The sequence below is a fragment of the Meriones unguiculatus genome, chromosome 14 (assembly GCF_030254825.1).
Source record: "Meriones unguiculatus strain TT.TT164.6M chromosome 14, Bangor_MerUng_6.1, whole genome shotgun sequence".
Classification (NCBI taxonomy): domain Eukaryota; kingdom Metazoa; phylum Chordata; class Mammalia; order Rodentia; family Muridae; genus Meriones; species Meriones unguiculatus.
Window position 1 is genome coordinate 44,345,412 of NC_083361.1, and position 19,488 is coordinate 44,364,899.

The following is a 19,488-nucleotide window of genomic DNA, read 5'->3' on the forward strand; positions in this document are numbered from 1 at the left end:
TCAATATTTCTGTTCATTATTATACTAGAAGTACTACGTGATGCATAGCAGAAAAAATATACTCAGATTGGGGAAAAGCGAATTTCATAAATTACATGGTTTTATATGTGTATAAATGTATATGTGAAATAGACATGCCTTCCCAGTGAGAAGCCAGTCCACCACTTAGAGATTAATAAAGGCAAAACTTTTTAATAGTGCATGTCAGGCTCTGGCTAATGTACAAAATGAAATCTGTCAGTGTTTTGAGCAATCAAACATGTTTCACAGAGATGGAAATTCCAAGGTTTGGTTACTTGAACAAATGGGGAAATTTACAATGTAAAATAGTGTCATAGCTTTAAACCACCGTCATCCTATCTTCCTGGCAGAATTATGCATTTCCTGATAGGCAGACCAGAGTGCTCCTTTAAATTCTATTTTATGTAGCAGTATTTCCTAATCAAGTTTAGTAGATCCCTTATAATATCATCTTATTCCCAGTTTCTGTATCATATGTAGAAAATGCAAAGACATTTTCAACTACAAGAACTAGTAAGTGAATTTAGTAAGTTAGGTATTGAAGTCAATACAAAATACTTTATATAGTAGCAATAATTACAAAGCAAAAAAAAAAAAATAAGTATCGGTAAGCAAGTGTTGTGTGACAGATTTGGTGAAGAGAGCACAACACATAGGGTCTAATTCTAGAAAGAGAGGCCACTACAGACCAGAGCAGTAATTACGACACTGTTACATTTGGTGAAAGAATGGGGTTTTTTTGTTGTTTTTTCTCGTTGTTTTTGTTTTGAGACGGAGTCCTTCTACATAGCCTTGGTTATCCAGGAACTCAATATGTAGACAATTTGTGGCCTGGAACTCACAAAGATCCACCAGCTTCTGCCTCAACACCATGCCCAGCCTCCAATGAGTAGGGTTTTGGGGTGGAGGCGTGTGCCTTTTATTTATTTTTTTCTTAGAGACAGGGTTCTTCTTTGTAGTCTTGGCTGTCCTGGACTCCAAGACCAGGACAGCATTGAACTTACAGTGATCTTCTGCCCTCTGCCTTCCTGAGTGATTAAAGGCCTGTGCCACCATGCCTGACCCAATAAATTGTTTTTGTTTTTTGGTTTTTTCCAAAACAGGGTTTCTTTGTATAGTCTTGGGTATGCTGGACTCACTTCGTAGACCAGGCTGGCCTTGAACTCACAGAGATCCTTGAACTCACAGCCTATCTCTGCCTCCCAAATGCTGGGATTACAGGCCACCCCACCCAGCTCCATGAGTTTTTTTAACTGAGGTTACAAACTGTTGTAGGATCCACTTAAACCCAACATAACTCAAACACCAGGTGAATGTAGGTGACAAAAGCTCACTGTAATCAAGTCATGACTGATTGATCAGGGCTGCTAATGAGACTTGGAAGCTGAACTATGCCCCTGAAGGGGCATTGTGTAGCATAGTCAAAGAATGAAACCATATGGCTCACATGGTCATCTATACCCTCTACTGCCCTCCTCTGGCATGCAGATGTACATTACATACACATAGAGCATTCAAAATATATAAATAAAATCTTTTAAAAAAAAGAATGAAACCATAAAGCAAGAAGTAGTGGGTGAGCTGTAGCATTGTCTAATCATGTCTTGACATAAGTGGTTGAGCAAGGGAGTTTGCATTAGTCATGATAAGAGTAGGTTCCTGGGCATGAGAACTTGAACTTAGTTGACCCTGCCAGCCAGAAGGAGAAGTCCTTGAAATGGCTGCGCTCAAACAACTGTTTTCCTACAACAGAAGCTGTTCAGCTCTTGGAAGTCCCCAGCTCCCCTAGGGCCCTTGAATTTAATTTCTCCCTATGATTAAATGGAGTCTGAAAATGAAATGATAGTACTTAGAATAAGTTTCCTTGATTGTTCCCAACACAAGTTTAGGTGAACCATTACTAAGTAAGAAACAGGGATAACTCAAAAGCAGCTACATCACCAGAAAGCTCACCCCAGCATGGGTGACCACTCCCCAAAGTCATGACCCTGGAGCTCTACAAAGCTGCCAGTCCTTCAGCCCCATCTTGTTTCCACAGTTGGGCTGGTCAGCAACTCTACTCCTGCAACTGCTTAAAATCCCTTTTATTCTTTTGGTCCGGTACCTTCAAGAATCCTGCAAGCTTTTATTCCAGTTTTCCTCCTGAGATTTATGGGCTTTCCTCTGCCGCAAATGTTTCCATTTGAAGGAATGTTGCAATTCAGAGGAACATGGCAGAAACAAGAAGTCAGAGGCTTTGCATGCTTTCCAAGCATGGCCTGTGACCTATGCCAACAGTCTCATGTTTGTACTTTGGAAAATTAAAATAATGTAATTAAATATGACGTTAGAAAATTCCAATTTTGTAGGATTGCATTAATTAACATCCAAATATATTTGTGTATGTATATGTATATGCTAACTTTATATTGAAAACTATAAAACATTCTCCAAAATTGAATTAAGTATATATATCCTTGGAGCTAGAAAGATGGCTAAAGAGTTAAGAGCACGATCTTTTCTTCCAGAGAGCCTGGATTTTATTCCCAGCACCCATAAGATGGCTCACAACCATCTGTAAATGGCATTATCAAAAGGATATGCTAGCAGAGTAGTAATGCAGCCTCAGACTGGGTGAATATATTTAATATAGGACTCATTTAACCCCTAAAATAAGTAACTTTTTTTAATAAAAATATTCAAGAGATAGGGCCTGGAGAGATGACTCAGTAGTTAAGAGCACTGGGTGCTCTTCCAGAGAAACTAGGTTCAATCTCTAGCACTCACATGACAGCTCACAATTGTAACAGTTCCAGGGGGTCTGACACCCTCATACAGACACACATGCAGGCAAAACACCAATACACATAAAATTAAACTTTTTTTAAAAAAATCCAAGAGGCTACAATAAAAGATCTGGAGGTATCTCCATCCCTGATCTCAAGCTGTACTATAGAGCAACAACAGTAAAAACTGCATGGTACTGGCATAGAAACCAACTGGTGGAACCCATACACTTATGGACACCTGATTTTTGACAAAAATGCCAAAACCATACAATGGAAAAAAAGATAGCATCTTCAACAAATGGTGCTGGTCTAACTGAAAGGCTACATGTAGAAAAATGCAAATAGATCTGTACTTATCACCCTGCACAAAAGTAAAGTCCAAGTGGATCAAGAACCTCAATATAGGGCTGGAGAGATGGCTCAGAGGTTAAGAGCACTGACTGCTCCTCCAGAGGTTCTGAGTTCAATTCCCAGCAACCACATGGTGGCTCACAACCATCTATAATGAGATCTGGTGCCCTCTTCTGGCGTTCAGGTGTACATGCAGGCAGAACATTGTATACATAATAAAATAAATAAATCTTTTAAAAAAAAAAAAAAGAACCTCAATATAAAACCAGACACAGTAAACCTGTTAGAAGAAAAAGTGGAGAAGAGCCTTGAGCTCATTGGCACAGGAGACAACTTCCTGAATAGAACATCAACAACACAGGCTCTAAGATCAATCATTAAATGGGACCTCATGAAACTGAAAAGCTTCTGCAAAGCAAAGGACACTGTCATCAGAACAAAATGACTGCCTACAGACTGGGAAAGGATCTTTACCAATCCTGTATCTGACAGAGGGCTAGTATCCAGAATATATAAAGAACTCAAGAAGTTAAACAGCAACACATCAGTTAATCCAATTAAAAAATGGCTTAGGGAGCTAAACAGAATTCTCAAGAGATGAATATCGAATGGCAGAGAAACACTTAAAAAAATGTTCCTTACTCATCAGAAAAATGCAAATCAAAAGGACCCTGATATTTTACCTTACACCCATCAGAATGGCCAAGATCAAAAACTCAAATGACAACACATGCTGGAGAGGATGTGGAGAAAGGGGAACCCTCCTCCACTGCTGGTGGGAATGTAAACTTATACAACCACTTTGGAAATCAATCTGGTGCTTTCTCAGACAATTAGGAATAGTGCTTCCCCAAGATCCAGCCATACCACTCCTAGGCATATATCCAAAAGATACTCAAGTATAAAACAAGGACATTTGCTCAACCATGTTTGTAGCAGCTTTATTTGTAATAGCCAGAACCTGGAAACAGCCCAGATGTTCTTCAGTTAAGGAATAGATACAGAAATTGTGGTACATTTACACAATGGAATATTACTCAGCAGTTAAAAACAAGGAAATCATGAAATGTGCAGGCAAATGGTGGGAACTGGAAAAGGTCATCCTGAGTGAGGTTTCCCAGAAGCAGAAAGACACATGGTATATACTCACTCATAAGTGGATATTAGACATATAATATAGGATAAACATACTAAAATCTGTACACCTAAAGAAACTAATCAAGAAGGAGGACTCTGGCTAAGATGCTCAATCCTCATTCAGAAAAGCAAAGAGGATGGACATCAGAAGAGGGAGAAAACAGGAAACAGGACAGGAGCCTACCACAGAGGGCCTCTAAAAGACTCTACCTTGCAGGGTGTCAGAGCAGATGCTGAAACTCAAACTTTGGGCAGAATGCAGGGAATCTTATGAAAGAAGAGGTAATTAGTAAGACCTGGAGAGGACAGGAGCTCCACAAGGAGAGCAACCGATCCAAAAACTCTAGGCACAGGGTTCTTTTCTGAGACTGATAAACTAACCAAGGACCATACATGGAGATAACCTAGAACTCCTGCACAGATGCAGCCATGGCAGTTCAGTGTCCAAGGGGGTTCCATGGTAATGGGAACAGGAACTGTCTCTGACATGAACTAATTGGCCTGCTCTTTGATCACCTTCCCCTCAGGCAGGGTGCAGCCTTACCAGGCCATAGAGGAAGCCAATGCAGCCACTCCTGATGAGACCTGATAGGCTAGGATCAGAAGGAAAAGGGAGGAGGACCTCCCCTATCAGTGGACTTGGGGAGGGGTCTGGGTAGAGAAAAGGGAGGAAGAGTAAGGTTGGGAGGGGAGGACAGAGGGAGCTACAGGTGAGATACAAAGTGAATAAACTGTAATTAATAAAAATTAAAATAAGGCTATGGCTGGGATACAAAGTAAATACCTGTGATTAATATTTAAAAAAATTATAAAAAATAAAATAAAAAACAAAAATGAAAAAAATTAAGAGACAAAGAAAATATCAAAAATGACCACTGAAAATACTGTGAGATGACTTGGTCAGATACCAAGTGCAACCTGGTGAAAAACAACAATAATCAATAGGCTCTGCTTGCAGGAAAAGTAGCCGAAAACTTAGACATTTAAGATCTCCACCCTGGTGTGTGTGGATGCTCGACTTTAATTCCAGCATTCAAGAGGCAGAGGCAGGCAGATCTCTGAGTTCAAGGCCATTCTTGTCTACAGAGTTCCGGTACAGCCAAGGCTACACAGAGAAACCCTGTCTACTAAAAATGAAAAAGTGTCCATATGAAAGCAGCTATACTACATGACTCCTGCCCTTGCCAATGTAAATGGTAATAATGGGGTAGGGATGGGGAATGTTACCTGTACACACACCCTGGGGCTGCAGGAGCAATTATCTGGACCAACAGAGGCCTGCACACGTCATTGGAATGTTGTGAAGCCAACAGCTGAATAACTTGAAATGGAGAGTCTGTACAGAACTCCAGCTTAGTTCAACACAGGGTAAGACTCAAACAATGGGGAACGGAGGGAGAGTTGCAGAGAACCAAGATCAGCTCAGGCCCAGAAGCTGTGGTCTGAAGTGTGATACTGTCAACCTAAAACCGAGATTCTCTCCCCGTAGCTACAGATAGAGGAACAGAATTGTTACCTCAGGGCACTCTACTGTTCCTATCACTCCTTGGAAAGCAACAGTGTTGAAGCAGAACTACACTATTAATTGTAGCAGGTTGCACCAGAAATGAAATCTGCGAGAATTTCTTTAAAGTCCACTGTAAAAAAGTATACCCCAAATCTGGATATATAGATTTCAAGCTTAATTTCAAACCATACCTCTCTTCATTTCTGTATTAGTTATTTTCTGTTCGTATAATAAAACGCTGTGACCAAAAGCAACTCAGAGGAGAAAGATTTGTTTTAGTTTAGAGTACTAAAGGGGATGTAGCCCATCATTGTGGTGATGACATGGTAGCAAGAGCTATGAGGCCAGCCTGGCAGTCAGGGAGCAGAGAAAAAACATGAAGTGAGATCAGATGTAACCTCGGAGCCCACTCCTAATGATATACTTCCCCAAGCAAGGCTCCACCTCACAATGGTTCTGTAAAGTCTACAATGTGGACTCTTGTGTGTCCTTTCCAAACAGTATTCCTAACCAAGGTCCCTCAGTGCAAACACACAGGACTGTTTTCTCATTCATACCACCACAATTGCATTTGATACATTTTTGTGCTCTTTGAAATCTATTTTAATTTGGCTTCTTAAGCCTCTACCTCCCTTTGTTATTCCCAGATCACAAAGACCCCAAAAACCACCAGGAGGCCCACCATGTATGCAAGAACAAAAAGCCTTTATTTCCAGTGTAAGTTCAGACTCCCCACTGGCCCATGCAGTGGATTTGGAGGGAGCCCCAGTAGCTGCAAAGAGGGGAGGGGAGGTGTATTATGGTCTAGGCAAGGAACAGGACTTTCCAACTTAGGCAGTTACATGATTGGTTTGCGTTTAGCAGAGGCAAGCTTGTCATAAACTGATTGGTTGGTACTGATCTAGGGGCTGGTGGGGGTGTGGGGGACTTCATCAAGTGTCCAAGTAACAAGGTGTGCCCAGGTAACAAAGAGTGCTAACAAAAACTGCCCAGGTAACAATATCATTTTGACTAGCTAAACTAAGTGTTTCTAACCTTAATTTGATTGGCCAAGTGCTTGGACTTTTCAAGGCAGTCACTAATTATTGTTTCTGATTTTCAGGAGGTTATTGAGTCATTGTATCTCATTTCCACGGACTAAAGTTTCATGTTCTGAGAAATAGAAATATGATCTAAGCAACTGTGGGAGCATTACCAGGAAACCAAAACTCGGGCCTACAGTATTTTACGAAGCCTGTCATTGCAGCACAGCTGCTTGGGCTCTTCACCTTCTCACCCCTTATCCCTCTCAGTACTTCCCAACACCCCAACACTAGGTAGGAGAGAAAGTTAGTGGGGAGAGGGGGTGAAGTTCTCTTTGGCTACTTCTGGCTGTTTAGGGTCATTGAGTTCTTTGGGACAATATTAATCTCAGTTGTAGGGTATCTAGCAGTCCAGCGAAACAGCAACAGCAAAAGCAGCAGAAGGGTGAACCAACAACAGCACGGGGAGCAGAGCCTTCCCTCTCAGAATCTGGCCTCTTCGAAGCGTCCTATTTCTCCTCGCTGTGCTCTAGTATTTATACTCTCTGAGTCCTCAGCATTAAACTAACTGCGGCTGACAAAGACCACGCACCTCTCCGAGCCACATGAGGCTGTTATCAGCTGTGGATAAACTGAAAGCATCTCCATATCCCATACTTGGGATTAAAACAAAAGCCTGTTTACACAACATAACTGAGTTTTTAAAGAAACTGAAACTTCCACTGCAGTACATGCAACACCACAAAAAAGGAAGAAATTCGAAACCCATACTACCAAAGAAAAAATACTGGTCTGATTTTTTTTATTCTATATTTTATTTCACTTTATGTTTTTGTTGTTTGGGTTTGAGGGGATTCTTTGTTGTGTTGCTTTTTTTAACCCTTTTTTCAGCTATCAAAAACCAAAACATTTATTTTATGACTAATTATTTAAATTTCTCCCACTAAACTGGCAACAGCTCATCTTTTGGGTCACAGCAGCTACCCACAAGAGTGTCTTACTGCTTTTCATATAGTGACCTCCCTTTGTCATCTTGCTTTTGTAACCAAGGCCTGTTGCGAGCCGCGTGATTGTCTCGCCAGCAAGAACACAAACAGACAACAGGATCCTTCTGCAACAGGCTTTATTACAGTCAAGCGATGAAAGGAGAGACCGAGCCCCGAAGTGGCGCTGTTTATATAAGCCCTGGTCGCACCTAAGTGACATGAAGTGACGTGTCATACCCTGATTGGCTGCTCACTCATCACCCCGTCTGACGGCCTGGGCTCGGGCAGTGGCTTGGCGCGCTTTTCGCAACTCGCACATGCGCTCTAGAGGTTCTTTACAGTTCTGAGGGCAGATGTCAGCGCCATTAGATGGCGTCTGAATCTCAGCTCTCCACAAAGGCCAAAGATCTTGTGTTACTTCTTTTTTTTTGTGGTATTTTGAGACAGAGTTTCTCTGTGTAACCCTGGCTGTCCTGAAACTTACTCTCAGAACAATAACCTGGAACTCAGAGATCTGCCTGCCTATGACTCCCAAATGCTGGGATTGAAGGCGTACACCATCACCACCCAGCTTGTTTTACTTCTTATTTTCACTCCTGTGTAAATATTTTATTTCTTTTTTTTTTTTTTTGTTTTTTGTTTTGTTTTGTTTTGTTTTTGAATTCGAGTGTGGGAGGGTAATTAAATAAATACCTCTATTCAAGAATATTTTTCTCATTCTTTTTTAAATTTATTTTTCTTTTCTTTTTTTATTTTACATCCCAAGGGCGCCCCCTCACTCCTCTCCTCCTAGTCCCCCCTCCCCCTTTCCTTTCCCTTTGCCCCCAGAAAAGGAGAGCCCCATCCCTTCCCCAACCCCCATGTCAATCTTCCTTCAGTCACATCAGGACTGAGCATATCCTCATCTCCTGAGGCCAGGCAAGGCAACCCTGCCAGGGGAAGTTATCCAAAAGCAGGTAATAGAGTCCATGTTAGAAACAGCTCACCCACCTCCACTCACCAGGCAACCCATATGAAGACCAAACAGCCCATCAGCCACATGTGCGCAGGGGGCCTAGGTTCAGATCATGCATGTTCATTACTTGATGTCTCAGTCTCTGAAAGCCTCCATGGGACTGGTTACTTTTCTGTCTCTGCTGGTCTTCTTATGAGATTCCTGTCTCCTCCAGGTCCTTCCATCTTTCCCTCAACATTTCCACAGGACCCCCAGAGCTCTGCCCCATGCTTGGCTGCAAGTCCCAGCATCTGTTTGGATATGCTGATGGCTGGAGCCTCCCAGACGACTGTCAAATTAGGCTCCTGTCTGCAAACATAGCAGAGCATCATTAATAGTGTCAGGCTGGCTCTCTACCGTGGGGTGGGTCTCAGGTTGGGCCAATTATTTGTTGGACTTTCCTTCAATCTTTGGTCCCTCATTATCTCTGCACTCCCTGTAGGCAGGGTAATTTTTGGATTACAGATTTTGTCGGTGGGTTGTTGTTCCCCTCCTTCCACTGGTCCTGCCTGGCTAGGAGGTGGTCACTTCAGTCTTCATGTCCCCCACCCTCCAGTTGGGAGTCTCAGCCAGAGTCACACCCATGTCCTCCCAGGAGCTTACCCTGTCACAAGCCTCCCCCTTAACAAAGAGATGACCCCCTCAGTTTCCCTTTTTGTTCCCAGCCCTCTCACCCCCTTTTTTCTCATTCTTATTTCTTTGATAATTTCATACGATATATTTTGATCATCTTTACCCTTTCCCCAATGCCTTTTAGATTAACATCCCCCCTTCTTTATCCATCCAACTTTGTGTCCTTAAAAAAAAAAAAGAAAGAAAGAAATTCATCAAGTATAGTTGGTGCTGCCTTGGATATGTGACCTTCCTCTGGAGCGTGGCTCAACCCATCAGGGACCACAACCTTAAAGAAAGCCGATTCTCTTTCTCCCAACAGCTACCAATTGCCAATATCTTCTTAGCTTGGGTGGGTATTCAGTCCTACTTCCCTTCTCTATGATGGAATTTTTGTCTGGCTTGAGCTTGGGCAAGCCTTGTGTGTGTGCTCTCAACTGCTATAAATTTATGTGTTCAACTGCTCTGCTGTGTCCAGAAAACACATTCACTATAATCAGCTACCACCGTGTCTCTTATGCTCTTTCCACTCTTTCTTCCGCAAGGATCCCTGAGCCTCAAGAGAAGGATAGCCCATTGTAGGGCTGAACATTCTAGTCTCGTTCTCTAAGTGTTGATCAGTTGTGGATCTCTGTGTTAATTATCATTTATTGATGAGGAAAAACAAACAAAACAAAACAAATCAACTTCCCTGATGAGGGGTGAGAGGTGCACTAACCTATGGGTATGATGCTAGATCATTAGGAGTTGTTTTAATAGTAAGCCCATTTAGCAGAGTAATATTATAGGTTCTCCCCTAGTGCCTATAATATGTCTAGGAATAGTTTCTTTGGTGGCAAATATGGGTTTCAACTTGTTAAGTGCATCTTAAATACAATCAGTAAGTGACTGTTTACTCCCATGATATTTGTACCATTATCACACCACTGGGCATGTTTTAGAAGGCGGGTTCACAGACAGATAAAATTGGTGATTAGTTTTTCCTTCAGCACTATGCATAGCACCTGCCAGTGCTGGGGAACACTCATCACCTAGGGATGAGGCTCCTAGGTGAGTACCAGCGTAATCTCTCTCTGTTCTATGACTCAAGTATGTGATGTCTTCAGCAAGAGGGTTTTGCCTTGAAGTTCTCAAGTGTAATCAAGAACATTGGCAAAAACCTGAAATGTTCGGATGTCTGTAGGCCCTCACTGGCTCCACATTTCTTATTTGTTGGCCTGTGATATCTAGTAGGAGCACTGTGTCTCTGTTACTGGGTAACTTCATTTAATTTTTATATATGTGTATGTGTGTATTTTAGGAAGATAGGTTACAATATGTACTGAGTGGCTTTATGTCAATTTGACACAAACAGTTTTCTCAAAGAGGAAGGAGCCTTGGTTGAGGAAACACCTCCATGAGAACCAGCTATAAGGCATTTTCTGGATAATTGATCAATGGGGAAGGGCCTAGCCCACTGTGGGTGATGCTATCCCTAGGCCAGTGTAAAAATGCAGGCTGAGCAAGCCAGGGGAAGCAAGCCAGGAAGCAGCACCTCTCAATGGTTTCTGCATCAGCTACTGCCTCCAGGATCCTGCATGTTTGAGTTCCTGTCCTAACTTCCTTCAATAATGACCAGCAATATGGAATTGTAAGCCAAATAAACCCTTTCCTGCCTAACTCGATTTTTGGTCATGGCGTTTTGTTGAAGCAACAGAAACACTAAGACACCTATTGATTAATGTCAGTCATAGGTACTGCAACAGAGACAGAAGCTCACCAAGATGCTAAGCCTTCATTTTCCAGAGGAGGAGAAGGGTTCAGTCTTCTTGGAAAAGACTGACACCCAGCTAGCTCACTCCATTGCTTTAGTCACACATTATGCAAGGTTAATTGGGGCTGGGAAAGGTTCCAACTACTAAAGTTATCTTTCCCTTGCTGCCCGTGAGAGCAGACAACCCACACAAATCTCAGATCTTTTGACCATGATGGCTAGCCATAATCAAAAGTAAGAACTCCAGGTTTGCTAGGAGTGTCGTAGGACCAAGGTTTGGGCAGCTGCTAGCTCTCATATAGCACCAAGTGCAGGGAGTTCAGGGAGGCAAAATTTGCTCAAGGTTCAAATAGTCTCAAAACAATTTCTCAACTCTACTGATTAACCCAAACGTAGCAAAGGCTTTGCTGAAACACTTCAAACACGAAGGCTTTACTATACATTTCCCTTAAAGCCAGACATAAAAGCTTTACTTTACATATCACTACAGACACCAGAGACTTTTTACTTTTTTTTTAATGGTCATGTGTTACCACTCTAGAGGCACTGAGACCTTCGAGAATGGAGCAGGTAATTGAGGTGGACTAAAGATAGTTTCATGCAATGAATAGCCAACTATATTCGGGGGCCCAGACAGCTTATACTCTGAGGGTTAACAAGGATCACATGAGTAAAGTTCTCATGAGTCCAAACTGTATACAACCACAAGGACAAAGCCAAACGTGGTAAAAACATGTTTTTCTATAGAGGCATAACAGTAACAATAGCTGTAATAATCAGTAATCTGAAATAAACTCACTCCTATCTCTTTCACTTGGGAGGAGCACAAAATCACATTCCAACAAAAATTCTGTGTTTTGAAGAAACTGAGATCACTAGATTCTTGTTTCTTGGAGTGTTCTCACAAGCACTCAGAATTCTCCTCACATGACTCCATTCCTAGACCATGTCCCAACAGTCATGCTTGAGTTTTTCAGCTGCTTCATTTTGCTTGTGTTATCCTTCTTACTGTTTCTGCACCCATTCTATTATGAATACTGTAATTTTCTTCCCACAGATCTTCATACTCTTTTCCTCATCTCTGCATCATTTCTCTCTCTCTTCCCTATAGCTTTCTCTTTTGCTTTTTTCTATAAGCTTTTATAGCTTTATAGTATTTAATATTATCCCATTTCTCTCTTCAATCTTCTTTTTCCTTTCCTCCTTAATTTTTTCACCCACTCTATTACTAGCCACAGCCTACTTCCCTTCTACTCTTAGCTTTAGTGACTAATGCAATACATACTCCAAATGGCTATTGAAATTAAAGTGATGACTTTTTATCAAGCATCAAAACACTTGCATACTGAGCCTATTGAACTGTAGGCTTAGATTTTTCTCAAACACCTACTTTTTTTAAAGTTCTTAAATATCTTTACCTCCTTTCCAACAACCCTCCCCCCTCCCAACTTTAGGTAGGAGATTAGGAGGAAAAGGAGATGTAGACTTCTTTTATCTACTTCCTGCTGATAAGTGTTGATGGGTTCTTTGGGGATTACCAAACTCAGTTGTCAGTATATCAGCAGTCTAGTCAAACAGCAAAGCAGCAATAAGCAGCAGAAGCAGAACGATTCAGTACAGTGGCTAGACCCCATCCAAATGGCATGAGTCCACCAAAGTGGCAAAACTCACCAAAACAGCATGACTCCACCAAAGCAGCACAAGCAGTTCTCTGGAGCATTTCTCTCTGGGAAGACCAGCGAAGGATCTCAACCGTTGCAAAATGCAGCAATGCAAAAGTGTAGAGATGCAAAAAGTGTTGTCTCACTGTCTATGAGCTATTTATCTCTTCTCAGAATCCATACAAGGATGTTTTCTAGCTCACAAAACTCACACCCTTCACAGGAAGTAATTTTCAGCTAACAAACACCACATGCCTTTTAATGGGAGCTGTTTTTCATGGCAAGGGAGTGGGCATCCCACATCCCACACTTGGGACCAAAACAAAAAACATATCCACATGACAGAAATGACTTTCCAAAGAAACTAGAAACTTCCACTTCATCGAACAGTTGTAGTTTCTTCTGCAGTTTGTCTGCTCTCTAGTCCTGTAGGAAATTATACTCATTCCCTGAACATATAGATCTAGAACTATACACAATACCCTACTATAAAGCTGTCATACTTGAACATCATACATACTTAAAGAATATTGATGGTTAAAAAAATTGTAATCAAAGAACTCTCAGATGATTAAATCCCAATACATAAATGTAGTAAACAGGAAAAATCAAGGCAGTAGGATTTGACTAGAAAAAACTAACTCATTGAGCATGAGTTACATAAAATTCCAGAAAGAAAATTCAAAAGTAAAATTATAAGAATACTTAACTGTTGTTGGTTATTAATATTCATTATTGATTTATCTTTTAGTTAAACAGTGGTTATTCCTAAACCAGTTGTATACCCAAATTACCACACAGAGACTAAGATGTATGTAGTTAACCTAGAGCACAATGCTGGGCAATGATTACTCCATCCTAAACCTCCAAGCCCACATAGCTTCCTCCCATTAATATTTTCCATATTACACTTGCTTTTAGTCATATCTTAGGTTCCTGTTCCCCTCTCCTCATGATTCCAAGTCTTCTTCCTAATGTCTTTTCCTGACTCCTTCCCTCCTCACTTCTTTCTCCTCCCCTCCAGACCAGGATGTCCCAACCTATTCTCGCCATTATTCAGCACTGGCTGGTTGTTTTATTGACAATACAGAGAACAATTGGTGGCATATTTGCACAAACTTGAGACAGGTGAAGCTTAGAATAAACATCACAATGCAATGTCTGGATTGAAATCAGATAGTGGGGTAGAGAAATCAGCATGTGAATGAATGAGGGTAAATTATATACATTCCACAAGAACATTATACAAACACTGAACAAAATTAAGCACAACACAAAGAGACTCTAAAGTGAGTTTGAAGATAATAAAGCTAAATAGCTGAATGAAATAAAGACGATATGAGCCAGGCACTCGTGGTACATAGCTTTAATCCCAGCATTCAGGAGGCAGAAACAGGCAGATCTCTGGGAGTTCAAAGCCAGTTTGATCTACAGAGTGAGTTCCAGGACAGCAGGGGCTGCACAGAGAAACCCTGTAATCTTGTCTTGAAAAAAAAAAAAATAAAACCAACCAAACAAGAAAAATATGGAATATGAAAGATAAACTTAATAAGCTTATAGAAATAATTTAAAATTTAAATTGAAATGAAAACTTCATTAAGCAAAATTCAAAAATCAGTGGCACATTCAAGAATTACACATCTCCAGATAAAAGTATAGAAAGAGGTATTCCAAGAAAATGGATCCATAAAGCAAGCAGGTATAGCCATTTAAATATCTGATAAAATAGGTTTCAAACAAAAACCAACCAGAAAACATGGGGAAAAACATTACATACTCATTAAAGGAAACATCTACCAAGAAGATACTGCAGTTCTAAATGTTTATGCACCAAACATAAGGGCATGCAAGTTCATAAAAGAAACAGTATTATAGCTAAAAAATCAATAAACCCTCACACAGTGACAGGTCATCTAGGCAAAAACTAAACAGAAAAATGCTGGAGTTAAATGACCTCATAAATCAGATGGACATAACAGATATTTACAGAACATTTCATACAAACACAAATAAATACAGCTTCTTCTCAGCATCTCCAAAATTGGCTACATACTTGAACACAAAGCAAGTTTCAACAGATATATGAAAATTGAAATAATACCCTTCATCCTACTGTAGATTAAAGTTGGATATTAACAACAGAAAATATCCAAATTCACAGAAACTAAATAACTGGAAACTGAATGAAAATTGAATCAAGACACAAATTAAGAAGGTAATTTAAAAATTTTTAGAATTTAATGAAAATGAAAACTCAATATACCCAAATCTATGGGGCACAATGAAGACAGTTCTAAGACGTAAGTTCATAGCACTGAGTACCTATATTAAAACACTGGAGATAGCTCATATTAGTAACTTAGCAACACACCTGCAAGCTCTAGAATAACAAGAATAAATAATACCCCAAAGTAGTAGATCCAAAAACTAATCACCCTTTGGGCTAAAGTAGTAAAAACAAACAAACAAACAATACAAAGGATCAATGAAATGAAGAATTGTTTCTTTGAGGAGATCAATGAGATTGACAAACCTACAGTCAAATTAACTAAAAGATAAAGAGAAAAGACTCAAACTAACAAAATTAAAAAAGAAAGGAAGGATATTATAATAGAATCCAAGGAAATTCAGAGAATCAGAAGGACATATGTTAAAAGTCTGTACTCCACCAAACTGGAAAAGTTAAAAGAAATGGATCAATTTCTTGACCTACCAAAGTTAAATCAAGATCAAATAAGCAACTTAAATAGACCAATAACCTCTAGTGAAATAGAAATATTTATTTAAATCTCCCAAACAAAACACCCCTGGGACAGATGGAGTTGCACAGAAGTTTACTAGCCTTTCAAAGAAGAGTTAATGCCAATATTATTAAAATTATTCTGCAAGATAGAAACTGAAGGCTTGGATAGCTCAATTGTTAAGGCCCCTGATCCTGAATAGGAGAAACTGAAGGCACATTTTCCAGTTCTTTTTATAAAGAAAAGGCCACAATCACCACATACACATCAGGAATACAGAGATAAATACCTACTACAAAGCAGTGAGGGAACTCAGAAAGCTGAGCCCAACTTCTGAGAGATGTTTGCTTGTTTACTTAATTTTTAAATGTTATTTGTGTGGTTGCTTTGCCTGGGTGTATATCCATCAACTGAAGAATGTAAGTTAGCCTGGATATAGTTAGCCTAAGTATAACTCCATTTTGAAATAAAGAGCCATCTTGACTGGTTGCTGAATTCAGGTACCAGGAAATATCATAAAATGTGCACCTGGCAGAAAACAAAATTAACTCTCCTAGCAACAGCCTCCAGGAAATATCACAGAATAAATACTTCATAGAAAATGGAGACAATCTCCCTGGCAATAATCACTGGGAATCAGTTGGGATCCAGTGGGAAAATTCTCCCCAATGTTTCAGATGTAGTTTAGAAAAATGGCTATTGTGATTATATGCTTTACCCATTGTGATTATATACCTCAGAGAAGGTCACCCTGCCCTGCTAAACTTCACCCAATTCTGTAATGCTAAGGCTTGTGCCCCCCTCTTGCTGCCACAGAAACCCCCTGCTCAAAGATTTTCCCTTTAAAAATCGTGTTCACTCAGAGCTCAAGGTCCCACTTCTCTACTGCTGCATCAGTGAGACTTGGGTCCCGAGTTCAACTGCTCTCGTAATAAAGCTCTCTTGCTATTGCATCTGAGTCATCTCCTGGTGGTCTCTGAGGGTTCCATGAACCTGGCATTACAGAACCACATGCATACAGTACCCTTGGAGGGGAGAAGAGCACATTAGACCCTCTGTGACTAGTGTTACAGATGATTGTTAGCCATCATATGGGTACTTGGACTCAGGGTACTTGAACTTGAAACCAGGGTACTTGGACTTGAAACCAGGTCTTCTGCAAGAGCAACAAGTGCTCTTAACCCCTGCAACAACTCTTCAGGCCCTGCACTGAGAACTTTTTTTTAATTTTACTTTATTTTGATTTTTATTTTTTAAAGATTTATTTATTTGGACGGAAGGGAGGAGGTGAAAAAAATATTTATTTATTTTATTATGTATACACTGTTCTGCCTGCACTTCAGAAGACACCAGATCTCATTACAGATGGTTGTGAGCCACCATGTGGTTGCTGGGAATTGAACTCAGTACCTCTGGTAGAGCAAGCAGTGCTCTTAACCTCTGAGTCATCTCTCTAGCCCCCAGGGCTGAGAGTTTTTAAAGGATCTTCCTTTGTTAATTTAGAATTGGTAAATCTGAAGAAAGACAGGATGGCTGATTGGTCCACAGCTATTATATAAATTATGTTCTGATCTGGCCTTGAACTTGTTGAGCAGTCCATCAAAATGCACAAAACCTGTCTTAAGCTTGGAGGCTCCTGTCTCAAATCTGATGACAGAGCAGTGTAAGAGATACATTAAGTTTCTTCTTCTTCTTCTTCTTCTTCTTCTTCTTCTTCTTCTTCTTCTTCTTCTTCTTCTTCTTCTTCTTCTTCTTCATTGTCCTCTTCCTTCCTTCTTTCCTCCTTCCTCCTCTTCCTCTTCCTCTGTCTTCTTCTTTTTTCTTCTTCTTCAGGAAAACACCAAATGGTGGATGACTCCATGCAGTGGGAGGGCCCAGAGGAAGGGGGGGACCAGGATTAGGAGGATTTTGCAGTGGTTTTAGGGGCTGTAGTAGTGGCCGTGGGTGTGGAGGCTCGTGGAGGTAAAGTGGAAGACAAGGGGCGGATCCCTGCCACCAAGCTGGGCTGCCTGGTTAAGGACATGAAGATACAGTCCTTGGAGGAGTTCTAACTGTTCTTCCTGCCCATTAAGGAATCCAAGATTATTGTCTTGTTCCTGGGTGCCTCCCTAAAGGATGAGGCTCTAAAAATCATGCCAGTGCAGAAGCAGACACACACTGGCCAGCGGACTTTTGTTGCTATTGGGAACTACAACTATCACGTTGGTCTTGGTGTAAAGTGCTCCAAGGAGGTAGCCCCTGCCATCAGAGGGCCCATCATCTTGGTCAAGCTTTCCTTCATCCCTGTGTGGAGAGGCTATTGGGGGAACAAGACTGGCAAGCCCCACACTGTTCCGTAAAAGGTGACAGGCCGCTGTGGCTCTGTTTTGGTGTGTTTCATCCCTACTCCCAGAGGCACTGGCATAGTCTCTGCTCCTGTGCCCAAGAAGCTACTATGAAGGCTGGTGTTGACCACTGCTACACATCAACCAGGGGCTGCACTGCTACCCTGAGCAACTTTACCAAGGCCACCGTTGATGCCATCTCCAAGACTACAGCTACCTGACCCCCAACTTCTAGAAAGAGACTGTGTTCACTAAGCCTCCTTATCAGGAATTCACTGATTGTCTTGTGAAAACCCACACCAGAGTCTCTGTTCAGAGGAACCAGGCTCCAGCTGTGGCTACCACATAAGGGTTTTTATACAAGAAAAATAAAGCCCTGGCTTTGATGATGGACAAAGGGGGCAGTGGTTGAGACAACCACTGAACTGCCTATAGTAACTGGAAAAAGAAAAGTAGCATGCTTTCAAGATTAATGCTCATAACAGGCAAGCATTACCCTGGGAGATTGGGCTGGACCTCAGGAATACAGGATTTGTAATACTATGCTAGTTTTCTCAAGCTGCTTTAACACATCATGATTTTAGTGGCTTAAAATAACAGTGTCTCAAAGTTCTAAGCATGTACTTGTTTCTGTTGTTGAATTTATAATTTTTAAAATATATCTTCATAAAGGTATGGATAAAATGGCATTTCCAGTATATATATATATATATATATGTATATGGGATCAGAATGACTTACAGGCTGTAGTCCAGCTAATCCAACAATGGCTGCCTATAAACAGAAGGTCCAAGAGTCCAGTAATCGTTCAGTCTATCAGACTGGATGTCTCTGATGGTCTTTAGTATATGCTGGAATCCTGAAGAAGTTGGCTCTAATGCCAGTGAAGGCATGGACTTGCCAGCAAGAACAAGAGCAAACAGGCAAAGAGAGAGAGCAAGTTTCAGGTCCTTTATATATGCTGCCAGCAGAAGTTGTGGCCCAGATTAAAGGTGTATCTCCCCACTGAAGGGACTCTAGCCAGCTAACAAACATGGCTCTGGCAGGACTTGCCCTTCTCCCCTGTTCCCTCTTCCTTACTAATGAGAGGTTCAAAAACTTAAGAGTTAATTCCTGGGACTGGAGCAAAATCACCAGATCACAGTCCTTTCAGAGCAGGGGTCCAGCAGCAGTCCCCCACCCCGATAAACCTTAGGGTGTGACTTGGGTCATGCAGCCCCTAAGAAAGCCCATGGAATGTGCTAACTCCCCCTTGCTATAGCCTAAACTGCACATACCAGGGTAGTACTAGGGGTCAGATGTCCCCCAGGTAGCCAAGCCTGACCATTTGCAGACTTGGCGCCTAAAAACAAACCAATCATTTTAAAGGTCAGCTTCCCTAGAGACCCTCTGCTTCCCTGAGTGCAGGGATTAAGGAAGACCACTTCTCATATAGCCCAGGCTCCTGTTTAGCTCATTTTATAGTCAAGGCTGACCTTGAACTCCTGTTTCTGCTCTCAAGTTCTGGGATTTCAGGCACGGGTTACCACGTCCAGCAGGGATTATAATGCCAACACTGTAATGCCAAGACTTGCATTTCCTTGCTTTCATTTTTGTCCCTTTAAAAATCCT

General features: G+C 41.1%; 1 pseudogene; it reads left to right on the forward strand.

Moving 5' to 3' along the window:
• Positions 1-17,559: 17,559 nt before the first annotated feature.
• Positions 17,560-18,226, forward strand: LOC110557965 (small ribosomal subunit protein uS5-like; annotated as a pseudogene).
• The last annotated feature ends 1,262 nt before the right edge of the window (positions 18,227-19,488 follow it).